At 41.8% G+C, this 13,750-nt stretch overlaps 1 long non-coding RNA gene across 1 annotated transcript; it reads left to right on the top strand.

Annotated features, from left to right (window-relative positions):
• Nucleotides 1–215: 215 nt before the first annotated feature.
• On the top strand, nt 216–2,458 carry LOC122458467. Its single transcript, XR_006278524.1, has 3 exons — nt 216–290; nt 416–576; nt 1,794–2,458. It is a non-coding gene; the product is annotated as an uncharacterized LOC122458467 (long non-coding RNA).
• Nucleotides 2,459–13,750: the final 11,292 nt, after the last annotated feature.

The raw sequence follows: 13,750 nt of genomic DNA on the forward strand, positions 1-13,750 counted from the left end.
CTCCTTCCCCGCCCCGCTGCTGGTGATGGCTCATCTTAAGTGATCACTCTCCTTACAGTGTGTATGATAAAACCCATTGTTTCATGTTCTCTGTGTGTGTATATCAATCTCCCCTCTTTATTTTCCACCAAATGCATCCGATGAAGTGAGCTGTAGCTCACGAAAGCTTATGCTCAAATAAATTTGTTAGTCTCTAAGGTGCCACAAGTACTCCTTTTCTTACTAGTTTGCTTTTATTTCTTGGTACAGATATTCTGAGCACCCCAAAGAAGCATAACTCTCAACCAGTGGTAAGAAGGGACTTCTGAATGATTTTTCTACTTTAGCCTCTCCAACATCTCTAGAAACCTGCCATGGCACCATCTCTCCTTATTTTGTTTCTATTTATACCTGGCTTGGTTGTTCTCTCAACTAGGTTAAAACTCTTAGACCTCCCCCCACCCATCCTGAAAGCTGTTCCACCAAGGTAAACCCCATTGAAATCAGTGAGGCTCTAGACACATAGTGCAACTTGCAGGATTGTAGCCATGTTTCATTTCCAGATTAGTAAAGGAGAAAGACCTCTACAACTGAAAAGTAAGTTCATAAATGTGTTAGAGAGTGATACTAAATACATCAGCATGAAAAGTCTGTTGAGGAGGGGGGAAGAGAAGGATTGGTTTAAAGGCTATAATGGAGTACATAAAGAGGGTTTCTGAAACATTCAGACCAAGTTCCTGAAGCAGGGTATGTTTGTCAGAGCTCTCTGAAAGGCAAGGGTTAGAAATGGCTGATTTTATACAGGAAGGTTGGGCTCTGCTGAACAGCCCCACCTCTGGTCAATCAGATTATGGCTAGTGTGTGTGATTTTTTGTTTGTTTTATGATGTAAATAGGAGTGGTCAAGAGGCTGTAGCTGTAGCTCACGAAAGCTTATGCTCAAATAAATTTGTTAGTCTCTAAGGTGCCACAAGTACTCCTTTTCTTTTTTGTGAATACAGACTAACACAGCTGCTACTCTGAAACCTGTAATAAAAGTGTGACCCAGGGTTACAGGCAAAAATCCCACTCCAGATACCATTGAAATCAATGTTATCATTGATTTTAAATGATGGGAACAGAATTGGCCCAATATGAATATCATAAATTATGTAGAATAATGAAGTATTTTTTGTGTACTTTTGCATAGAAAATTGTTTTGGTGATAGTGTTTTTTTTTTCATTCCAGCAGAGTAAATGTTCTGTTCTGTCTGACAGAACATTATATTTAGGAGGAGGGTATTACTGAGGGGTAGTTCAGCGCTTAGGGTTGGGGGCACACAATAAAAAAGTATCAATTTATTTTATAAGAACACAAAACATGATTTATTGCTTTCTTTTCAAACATTTTACAGCATAAATCAATAAGAACAGCCACAATGAGACATGATGTCCGCAATCAGTGATGCTGAACATTAACACAAAAACTAATTACTTGAGAGAAAATCATAAAAATCTAGCTACAGCTGTACTGAATCAGTAAGAAAAAGGCTGCATACCAGTATGCTGTGCACAGCATCTCATGCTTTGCTGCTTCTTAAATATGGTTTGCAGGGGGGACATATTCACAGACCGAAATTATATTTAGGTTGGATTTAAGTCGTGACACAAACAATGAAAATTCTGATAAGGTTGACATTTGTTTGTTTACTTTCATGGGTTTGAAGAGTAGTAACATTTTTGAATTAACGTCTTAATATTTTTAAAAGATACATGTAAAATAGCTTTATTATGAAGATTACAAACTATATCCCTCTTTTCTCCCCTCTATCCCAGGAAATTTGAATGGCTCCTTTGTGAACTACTTAAAGGGATGTATTCTGGTATCTGGTTGCCTCAGACACACACCAATGGGATTCGAGTTTCCTCTTAAATAAGATCAAATGCATTAGTGCATATCTCAAGGCATTGGCCACTGTGATTTTATTAATTTTCTTACATTTTAATCCAAAAGAAATTCAACACCAAAAGGGCCCAATCCAATGCTCCAGGAGCCCTGGAGCTACACTGAGAAACACAATATAGGAACCGCAAAATATCAGTCACCCAGAGCAGCAGCACCTTTTCCTTCCACCCAACTCTACATCATTTAATCACTAGACATATGACCTATACAGCTTGAAATTCCATTTCACTTTCTCACAAGTGAAGAGTTCCTTTGAAGATTTGACCCCACTAAGATCTGATCAGGAGGCTGCCTGCTAACATCAAAGGAAGTGGTGGAAATCCAAGTGGGATAGCTGAAACAAAGTACCGGGGAAGAGTTAAAGCTTAAACTCTGAAACGGAGAAGGAGAGTTTTCAGTGAAACAGACTGTAACCTGTCCCCAGAAGAGTGGAGGTAGCAGGTATAAATTGGGCTGACCTGTCTTGAGGTCAATGCTAAACTTAGGTAAAACAACATGTATTTTGTTATGTTAAACCCTTTGCTTTCTGATTGCTATGTTCTTACGGATAAATAAATAATATTTTGTTTTGAAGAAGTAGTTTGGTGTCACTGCATTTACCTACTGTTCCCAGTTCCTGAACAGAAGTCTTTTGCAGGAGCCAAAACCAGTTCGACCTATTGAGGAAACACATTTGGTGAACATGGATGCTGTAACCTGGAGACCCAGTCTTAAAATGGGTGATTTGTGGGATTCCACTCTGAGAGAAGTGCAGGTGTTAGGCTGATCGCTTCAAAGGGGTGCCCACAGAAAAACTGAATGAGAGGTCAAAAGTACTGCTCATCCGGGAACCATAACAGGGGTCCTTCCAGAGAACACTGTGCCAGCAATCCCCTCCATTTAATAATGAAAGAGTTCAAGTACAAGTGGCTCTGTCAATCACAGCTGTGGCAATAAGGACAAGGGAGAGAGGAAGTGTATCAAGTAAGAAAATCCCAAACTGTTTAGCACCTCCCTTATCCCTTTCCCCTGTTCCATCTCCCTTTCCAAAATCCCCTCCCCTCTGCCAGTTCTCCTCTCTTCTAGATTTCTTTTCTTTCTCACTTTCATTTCCCAAATCTCAGGTTCTCTTTCTCTCCCTCTCTTTCCTTGGTTCTCTTCCATTTCCTTGCATCGATCTCTCTTTCTCCACCCTCGTTTCCCCCTCCTCCTCCTCATTTGATCAGTAGTGGAGCTGGTTGTAATCAGGAAGAAATTTTTGCCAAAAAATACACAACTTTTTCCTTATACTTTTGTCAGTGATTTCACAGAAAAATATTAGTTGATAACATGTGAGACATTTAGCCAGGGACAATTATCCTAATAAACACCCCCTAGGTGACACCAGCTGATGGACATTTCTATGAGCATGCTAAGAACAAAGAGCCACTGTTCTTCTTAGGCTTGTTTAGATATCTGCAGTTCATCCTTCAGGTCTCCTCAGTGGTCAACCAAGAAGGAAAAGATGGCTATGTTAAATTGGTCTCTCCTTGTTGGTAAAAAATTTTCACATACTTCATAATGTTTTTTTCTCCAGTAGAAGTGCCATTTGTATGTAGTTGCTCCTCCTACAACTATTTTAGCCACTCAGTACTTTCTATACAACATATTTAAGTATGTGCTAACATCATATCTTTGGCAAATATGAGTAGGGCCTTACATTTTATTCTCAAGAATCCTGCTTTCTCAGTTCTCACAGAGAAGGAAAGACTGCTACATTAATATAATTGCCCCCTTCATCCCTTAAAGAAAGACCTTTTTGACAGCTATTCTCTTTCAGGAAATGGTTCAGTAATGCTATCCACAATAGTTGCGTACCTTTCCAATCTGCAAATAAAACTTAATGCAGAAATCTGCCCAATGGTAGATGAAATTGTTAATACACCATGCATTCCTGCCCATTCTTAAAAAAGTCTTTTATGGAGGGATTGATTTGTTTCCAGGTTTGTTTTTTGTGCTTTTTAAATCTCCGCTATCCACTGTAGAAGATTAGAAGGAATGCTTTGCCTCTGTCTTTTTTTTTTTAATTGATCTTACATGTGGGGAACACATTGTTCAAAAGCAGAGTTGTCAGAATGTATCACCTAAAAATAGTGTAGTGTAAATTGATTTTTAGAGTATAGCAGCTTTGCATTTTACTGTAATCTCTGTAATAAAGAGATTTACTGAGAAGCCACAAGTCCAGAGAGACTAGACATACAAAAGAGGCACTTTATAAATCTGAATGGAGGTGACTGCTGTCATAATCTTGTGGAACTAAACTGAGGCAATTTCAGTGTCTAAATGGGTTTGTATAATAGAATGGGAATTGTTATGGCCAAGAATGCAATGCTGAAGGAAATTTGGAATATTCCAAGGCAGAAATAATGTCAATCATGAAAAAAGATTGTGATGGAATTATTTGCTCTTTCAGCTAAATATAGAAGTATATTATTTATATATCAAATTAATATCTGAAATATCTACTTTGGGACTAGAGCCTGCTTTGGCAGTAGGTGACTAAATAAGCCAGTAGATCTTTTCCACTTCTGATGCCTCTTGGCCAGTGATTTATATATCCCAGTTCATATTAGGATTACAACAATGAGACTGCTGGGGAGGAGTATGCTCATTAAATTTTGACCTTGGCCTGTTGTGGGATCTATGTTAACATCTCCCTAAAGATTCCAGTTAAAAAATTATAAATAATTTTTCCCTTTTGCAGTTTTCCCTTTTGTGTCTGGACAACATTGCTAAAAATAAGACAACCAAGCATCTACCCCATGTTTGATTTGGTTCTTTCTCCAAGCCTGGAGGAGGACAAAACTGATGATTTTGTAAAGGGAAATCATGCCTCACCAATCTATTAGAATTCTTTGGGGGCATCAATAAGCATGTGGACAAGGGTGATCCAGTGTATATAGTGTACTAAGATTTTCAGAAAGCTTTTGACAAGGCCCTCACCAACGGCTCTTAAGCAAAGTAAGCTATCATGCAATAAGAGGGAAGATCTTCTCATAGAGCAATAACTAGTTAAAAGATAGGAAATAAAGGGTAGGAAAAAATGGTCAGTTTTCAGACTGGAGAGGGGTAAATAGTAGTGTACACAGGGTTCTGTACTGGGATCAGTACTGTTTAACATATTTATAAATGATCTGGAAAAAGCAGTAAACAGTGAGATGCCAAAATTTGCAGATGATACAAAACTACTCAAGATAGGTAAATCCAAAGCAGACTGCAAAGAGTTACAAAGGGATCTCACAAACTTGGGTGACTGGGCAACAAAAATGTCAGATGAAATTACATGCTGATAAGTTCAAAGTAATGCACATTGGAAAACATAATTCCAAATATACATACAAAATCATGGGGTCTAAATTAGATGTTACCACTCAAGAAAGATCTTGGAGACATTGTGGATAGTTATCTGAAAACATCCACTCAATATGCAGCAGCAGTCAAAAAGGCTAACAGAATGTTGGGAATCATTAGGAAAGGGAAAGATAAGAAACAGAAAATATCAGACTGCCTCTATAGAAATCCATACTATGCCCACATTTTGAATACTTTGAATCTGGTTGCCCCATCTCAAAAAAAGATACCTTGGAAAAGGTACAGAAAAAGTCAACAAAATGTTTAGTGGTATGGAACAGCTTCCTTATGAGGAGAGATTAATACGACTGGGAGTTTTTAGCTTGGAAAAGACACAATCATATGATGGACGTCTATTAAAGCATGACTGGTAGAGAGAAAGTAAATAAGGAAGAGTTATTTATTCCTTCTCATAACACAAGAACTGGGGGTCACCAAGTGAAATTAACAGGCAGCAGGTTTAAAACAAACAAAAGGAACTTATTTCTTCATCTAGATATGCCCTGAGATGTAAGGTCTTTGGGACAAGAGACAGTACCCTTATATGTTTGTACATCACCAAGCATAAGACAATCCCACTTCTGAGAGGGGGTTTTGTCTACTGCTGTAATATAAATAATAAAAAAAATGCATGTGGAAACCTCAGGTACTCTGGTGGCACTGCTGACTTTTTAATTATGACCAATATAAATTGCCTACAGTCTATTTATAAAAACATCCACATATAAGTAGTGTGCTAAACAATTTCCCATAGAGGAAGTAGATTAGCACAAAAGATTCTATTCCATTGATACTTGTACTGATTTTCTAGAACACGATTAGGCATCTTCTGTTTTCAATAAAAGTATTTGCAGAAATTCAATAAAAATCCACAAAACAATTAGAAATTATATTTTACTTTTTTAATTAAAGCACAAACATTTTCCTCTTTTGGCTATAGAACAGAAGGTAGATAGGACTGAAAAAATGTGAGAATATAGGAACTCAGAAAGACCAACAGCACTCTCAAATATGTTTCTACAAACCTCATGCAGATCACATTGCTGGGTTAAAAGCCAAAGGGATATTTGTTAATACATTTCCTTCAACTGTGTCCCATTTTTCTTCGCTTTTGATGAACAATCTAGTGAACAAATTTGCTGGCCGAAATGCTTGTGGAAATAGTGAATTTTAAGAAAATACTGGAGAATGTGAAAGAAAATTATCTCTGATTGTTCATCACACAAGACATACTGTAGGATATTCATGGGGAGTGCATGTGGCACAGGACTAAAAGTCAGGAAACCTTGGGTTCAGTTCCCAGCTCTGACACTAACCTGCTGTAAAACCCTGTGGAAGTAGTTTTTGTGACTGTTTCCCCTCCCTCCTTTTTTCATTCATGAAAATTTAGATTCTAAATTCTTCAGACAGGGACTGTCTCTCCGATTCAGCAGTCCATCACTATTCAGAAAAGCACTTAAGTACATGCTTAACTTTTAGCACATGATTATGCCCCCCTTAGAATCATAGAATATTAGGGTTGGAAGAGACCTCAGGAGGTCATCTAGTCCAATCCCCTGTTCAAAGCAGGACCAATCCCCAACTAAATCATCCCAGCCAGGGCTTTGTCAAGCTGGGACTTAAAAACCTCTAAGGAAGAAGATTCCACCTCTGCCCTCGGTAACCCATTCCAGTGCTTCACCACCCTCCCGAGTGAAATAGTGTTTCCTAATATCCAACCTAAACCTCCCCCACTGCAACTTGAGACCACTGCTCTTTGTTCTGTCATCTGAGACCACTGAGAACAGCCAAACTCCATCCTCTTTGGAACCCCCCTTCAGGTAGCTGAAGGCTGCTCTCAAATCCCTCCCCCACTCTTCTCTTCTGCAGACTAAATAATTCCAGTTCCATCAGCCTCTCCTCATAAGTTATGTGCCTCAGCCTCCTAATCATTTTTGTTGCCCTCCGCTGGACTCTCTCCAATTTGTCCACATCCCTTCTGTAGTGGGACCAAAACTGGACACAATAATCCAGGTGTGGCCTCACCAGTGCCGAACAGAGGGGAATAATCACTTCCCTTGATCTGCTGGCAATGCTCCTACTAATACAGCCCAATATGCCATTGGCCTTCTTGGCAACAAGTGTACACTGCTGACTCATATCCAGCTTCTCGTCCACTGTAATCCCCAGGTCCTTTTCTGCAGAACTGCTGTTTAGCCAGTCAGTCCCCAGCCTGTAGCAGTGCATGGGATTCTTCTGTCCTAAGTGCAGGACTCTGCACTTGTCCTTGTTGAACCTCAAATTTCTTTTAGTCCAATCCTCCAATTGGTCTGGTCACTCTGGACCCTATCCCTACCCTCCAGCATATCTAGCTCACATCCTCACCCCCAGTTTAGTGTAATCTGCAAACTTGCTGAGGGTGCAATTCATGCCACCATCCAGATCGTTAATTAAGATGTTGAACAAAACTGGCCCCAGGACCGAGCCCTGGGGCACTCCATTTTATACTGGCAGCCAACTAGACATCGAGCCATTGAACACCACCCATTGAGCCTGACAATCTAGCCAGCTTTCTATCCACCTTATAGTCCATTCATCCAATTTGTACTTCTTTAACTTGCTGGCAAGAATACTGTGGGAGACCGTATCAAAAGCTTTGCTAAAGTCAAGATATATTACATCCACCACTTTCCCCGTATCCACAGAGCCAGTTATCTCATCATAGAAAGCAATCAGGTTGGTCAGGCATGACTTGCCCTTGGTGAATCCATGTTGACTGTTCCTGGTCATTTTCCTCTCCTCCAAGTGCTTCAGAATGGATTCCTTGAGGATCTGTTCCATGATTTTGCCGGGGACTGAAGCGAGGCTGACCAGTCTGTAGTTCCCCGGGTTCTCTTTCTTCCCTTTTTAAAATATGGGCACTATATTTGCCTTTTTCCAATTGTCCGGGACCATCCCCAATCACCACAAATTTTCAAAGATAATGGCCAATGGCGCTGCAATCACATCAGCCAACTCCCTCAGCACTCTTGGATGCATTAGATCTGGACCCATGGACTTGTGCACGCCCAGCTTTTCTAAATCATCCTTAACCTGTTCTTTCACCACTGAGGGATGCTCACCTCCTCTCCATACTGTGTTGCCGAAGGCAAAAAAAGCATTGAATACTTCAGCTTTTTCCACATCATCTGTCACTATGTTGCCTCCCCCATTCAGTAAGGGTCCCACACTTTCCCTGACCTTCTTCTTGTTACTAACATACCTGTAGAAACCCTTCTTGTTACCCTTCACATCCCTTTCTAGATGCAACTCCAATTGTGCCTTGGCCTTTCTGATTACACCCCTGCATGCTCTAGCAATATCTTTATACTCCTCCCTAGTCATCTGTCCAAATTTCCACTTCTTGTAAGCTTCTTTTTTGAGCTTAAGCTCACCAAAGATTTCACTGTTAAGCCAAGCTGGTCACCTGCCATATTTGCTATTCTTTCTGCACATTGGAATGGTTTGTTCCTGCACCCTCAGTAAGGCTTCTTTAAAATATAGCTAGCTCTCCTATTCTCCTTTCCCCCTCATATTAGCCTCCCAGGGGATCCTACCCATCAGTCCCCTAAGGGAGTCTAAGACTGCGTTTCTGAAGTCCAGGGTCCATATGTTGCTACTGTCCTTTCTTCCTTTTGTCAGGATCCTGAATGCAACCATCTCATGGTCACTGCTGCCTAGGTTGCCACCCACTTCTCCTTACCCTACCTATTCTTCCCTGTTTGTAAGCAACAGGTCAAGAGCATTACGGCCCCTAGTTGTTTCCTCCAGCACTTGTACCAGGAAGTTGTCCCCAACACTCTCCAAAAACTTCCTGGGTTATCTGTTCATTGCTGTATTTGCTCTTCCAGCAGATGTCAGGGAGATTGAAGTCCCCCATTAGAACCAGGGCCTGTGATCTGGAGACTTCAGTTAGTTGTCTGAAGAAAGCCTTGTCTACCTCATCCTTCTGATCTGGTGGTCTGTAGCCCACCACAACATCATCCTTGCTCTCGCCTCTAAACTTAGCCCAAAGACTCTCAACAGGCTTTTCTCCAGTTTCAAACAGGAGCTCTGAGCAATTGTACCGCTATCTTACATACAATGCAACTCCTCCACCTTTCCTCCCATGTCTGTCCTTCCTGAATAGTTTATATCCATTGTGACAAAGCTCTGTCCTTGCCTCCATGGGTCCCGCATTTCCTGTTGGATTTCGCTAGCCTCAGAGGCTCTCTGTGACCCTCAGTGTAATCCTTCTTTCTCTAAAGACAAGGGTCACAGTCTACTGTGATCATAAGCCAGCGAGGGAGGTGAGGAGAAGTTATCCTTCCTTGCACAGTCTCTGTTGTCTCCCAGTCTCAGTGATTAACCAGGGGGCAAAGGTGGGGGGGGGAGCCCGGGTCCACCCTCTATTCCGGGCTCCAGCCCAGGGACCCTAATAGTATCAGCTATGGTAGCTGACCTTTTAGAAACATGACATGTACAATTCCCTGGGCTACTTCCCCCTCAGCAGCCCTCACTTCCTCAAGCTCCACTTCACCCTTACCTCAGGGCCTCCTTCCTTGTGCCTGATATGATGTGTACTACTCAGCCTCTCCAACAGCACAACTTCTTCTCACAGCTCCTGACATGCCCTCCCACCTAACTAACTGGGAGGCTTTTAACTAGTTTCAGCCAGCCCCTGATTGGCTTCAGGTATCCCAAACAACCTAGCCTTCTCCCTGCCTTCTGGAAAGTTCTTAATTGGCCCCAGGTGTCTTAATTGGCCTGGAGCAGCTGCCATTTCACTTATCCTGGTATTTAGCACACAGCTGGAGCCCTTTGACCTAAGTCAGCTGACCTAAGCCAGTCATGGCCATGCTTTGACTGTTTTACTGCAGTATGGGCACACTCTTACTTGGCCTGTGCAGGTAATACAGAGTATAATGGCTCCTTTCCCTACTCACTCAAGGGCCTGGTAGAATCTGTCCCTCTAGTATCTAACTCCAAGTATTATTACTTTAGATGTTAGCTTTTTTCTGTGCATACTCTGCCATAACCATCTGGCCTTGCCCCGTCACACCATCCATGATAGTGCTCCAGTCATGTGAACTGCCTCAGCAAGTTTCTGTTATTCCGATCACACCATAGTTCCTTGATTGTGCCAGGACTTTCAATTGTTCCAATTCTTCCTGCTTGTTTCCAAGGTTCTTGCATTCGAGTACATGCACCTAAGGTAATAAGCTGATTGGCCTACTTTTTCAGTATGAATCAGGAGACTTCAATGTGACTGAAGGAGGTGCTGAAGTTTAGCCCCTGATTAAGTAATTTACTGAATAGAGATAGAACCACTTAGCAATCTCGTAACAGAGTACCTGCAAATTTTTCACCCTGTGCAATTTTTTGCTAAGCTACAAATGCAACATGTGCCCATGAAGGTATCTGAATCATTGCACTTGTGGTTGCACTTGTGACTGTTCTTCTTACTAGTAACTGCTTTCCTCTCTCTGCTCCCAGCTTGAAAGGCATAGTATTCAGGCCCAAAAATCTTGAAGGATTTAGCAAATGCCATAGTTATTTGTGCTGAGGTTATTTGCACCTCTCCCCTTAGATTCCTGCATCTCTTCCTCTTCCTAACATCATGGCTCCAAATACCTTGCTAAATGGTGCTTCCACCCTAAGCCAGAACTGACTTTGAATTTCCTCCGCCTTTGGCCCATGGCACACCCACATGAAAGGACACAGGGCATACAACAAGGGTAACAAGAAACAAGGGTAGAGCACTGTTGCTTCCTCAGCCAGCACTCTTCCATGTTCACATCCCTTCTGCCCACAAGAGGGGAAAGGGACCATTTTAGCCTTTTGACTTCTAACAATACCTTTTCAAAATGCAGCTTTCAAGACTCTTAAAATGAATGGCTAGGGAGAAGAGCATTGAAGACTCAACATACTGGAAGCATTGTCAGACAGCAACTGCTCACTTAGGGCTAGATCATGCCTTTCAGGAGCAGCCCAGAGTTAGGGATGGTGTGGAGTCACCTCACCCTGAAGAGAGCCATGGTACCTTTCTGAACACGCAGGCAGAAAACGCCCCCTACCACACCCCAGAAGCCTGTTCCTCCTGTGCATTAGTGCCATGGCCCCAGCTCCTCCTCAAAAGCAATGGGGCAGGGAGTTCAGTGTCTGCTATTCTCCTGGAATCTTTGAGTATGTCTACACTGCAATAAAACCCTATGCAACTGACTCAGAGCCCAGGGCAGCTGAGTTAGACTCAAGCTGCATGGCTATAAAATAGCAGTGTAGACATTCGTGCTCCAAGACCCTCCCCCAAACTGAGGCTCCAGCCCAAGCCCAAACATCTACGTGCTATTTTATAGCCACACAGCTGGAGCCCTTTGACCTAAGTCAGCTGACCTAGGCCAGTCATGGCCATGCTTCGACTGTTTTACTGCAGTATGGACACACTCTTACTTGGCCTGTGCAGGCAATAGAGAGTATAACAGCTCCTTTCCTACTCACTCAAGGGCCTGGTAGAATCTCCTCCTCTAGTATCTAACTCCAAGTATTATTACTCTAGATGTTGGTATTATTCATTTATATAAAATTATTCAACTGTGTTAGCTTTTTTCTGTGCAGATAGCCTTCCCCACCATTCCCATTTATTAAATTATTCACGGAATAGTTTATTTAAACACATTGAAGTCTGTGAGGAGCTGTTCACAGACTTTTCATTTTGATTATTTACTGTTTGTGGTGTGTAGTGATTGCTGACTGAAATCAGTGGGAGTTAGGTGCCTAAATACCTTTGATGATCTGGATTCTCCTTTGACTCCATGACCAGAACTTTTTTTTAAAATAGGAAAATAAGTTATGAACAACAGTTCCATTACCAATGTAAGCTCATAACCAGGTCATCCTCCTCCAAAGCCCCCACTGAGGCCTGGAGTCATTCAGAGAAGCGCTGCCTCAGTTTCCATTCTTCACAGCTCCTTATATAAACTCCCCCAATCCTGAGTCCATAAAGCATCCCCCTTCTGGGTCTAGTTTTGCCACATAAAATTCAAGACAACACCCAGTACTGGGGATTCTCTCTTTCTCCCAGGAGAGAAATCAAACCTTCCAGCTTCACTGACTCCGCCCTGCTTTTGGCAGGCCACTCCCAGATCTACTTATACGGAGTTGCTTCCCTGAAGGAGCCTACCTGCAGTCCCCACCCAGGCCTTCTTGCCTGGGAACTCCCCTTGTGGCTCAGGGCCTTCCTTACTCTAACATGCACTCCTAGTCTCTCCTAGCCGGAACGACTTCCTGAGCTCAAGGTCTTGCACACAGGAGGTTCTCACCCTCTGGAGCATCCACTCCTTGTTTCCTGTTCTCCAGTGGCTATTCATAAATGGTGGCTGGCCTCTATCAGGCCCCCTGGAGAGGCTGTTAGAAGGCACAGGTGGGCTAGACCAGTTCCCTCTCAAAAGGCCTCATGGTAGCCCTGATTCTGCTACTTGTTGCACACTGATGGACCCTTGAGCCTGAGCATAGTCTCACTGACTTCAGCATGGCTGGTGTGGCTTCAGAATCAGTGATACAGAATCAAGTGAAAATTGAGACATTAGGGATGAAAAATATTTGAGAGACTTCTAGGATTAGCAAATATTTTTAATGAATAATTTAGAAATCTGTGAACCACACCAGATCTCACCTTGTTTATTTTTGAGACATTTTTCTATTATGCAATCTGCTTTAAAATAAAACCTGAATGTCTGTAATATTCTAACTCTATTATGTAAGATTCCCTATACTAGAATGCCGAGGAACCTCTTTTATCTAAGACAAAATTGGGAAGTTTTTAAGGGTGACCACTGTGAGTGAGCGTGTGTGGGGTATATACACTGTGTATAAAATGTACACCTTAGGTATACTCCTGTGTATACACATGCATACAGAGAGCCATGGGATTTCACTAAACATATAAAAAAGGGCTACACATTTTATTATCTAGAAAAAAGGAAAAATTTAAACTGAAAACCAAAAGTAGCGTTTTCACTTCTGACATAGTCCTTGAAAAGTTTGCTTCTAGAGGACACAGTCAATGACTTCTCCGACAAGTCTTTCTGCAAAATCAGGTGTGTACAGAATTCTTTTGCATGTAGAAGCTCCTTATAGGAGATGAAACAAAGTCACCACTCAATCTGAACTGATAATTAGCATACCCAGGAACTCAGGGGCTTCCTGGATAATTAGCATACAGCTGCTAATCACCCCATAAATTGTTGTTACAACCACACGTAGCCCTGTCAATACATTTCACTAGAAAATTACAGCAATTGCATGCTCACTTTGAATTCCCCGATAGGAAAAGGATGATCAAAAATAGATGTAAAAGACAGTGAGACCTAGGACACAGTAAAATTCTGATGTTTATTATTAATTTAATGGTAGATTTAGAGTTATTCTTAGCCCTAGGTAAGCTGAACTGCAGAAGGAATTC

This window comes from Dermochelys coriacea, chromosome 2, assembly GCF_009764565.3.
Source record: "Dermochelys coriacea isolate rDerCor1 chromosome 2, rDerCor1.pri.v4, whole genome shotgun sequence".
Lineage (NCBI taxonomy): Eukaryota > Metazoa > Chordata > Testudines > Dermochelyidae > Dermochelys > Dermochelys coriacea.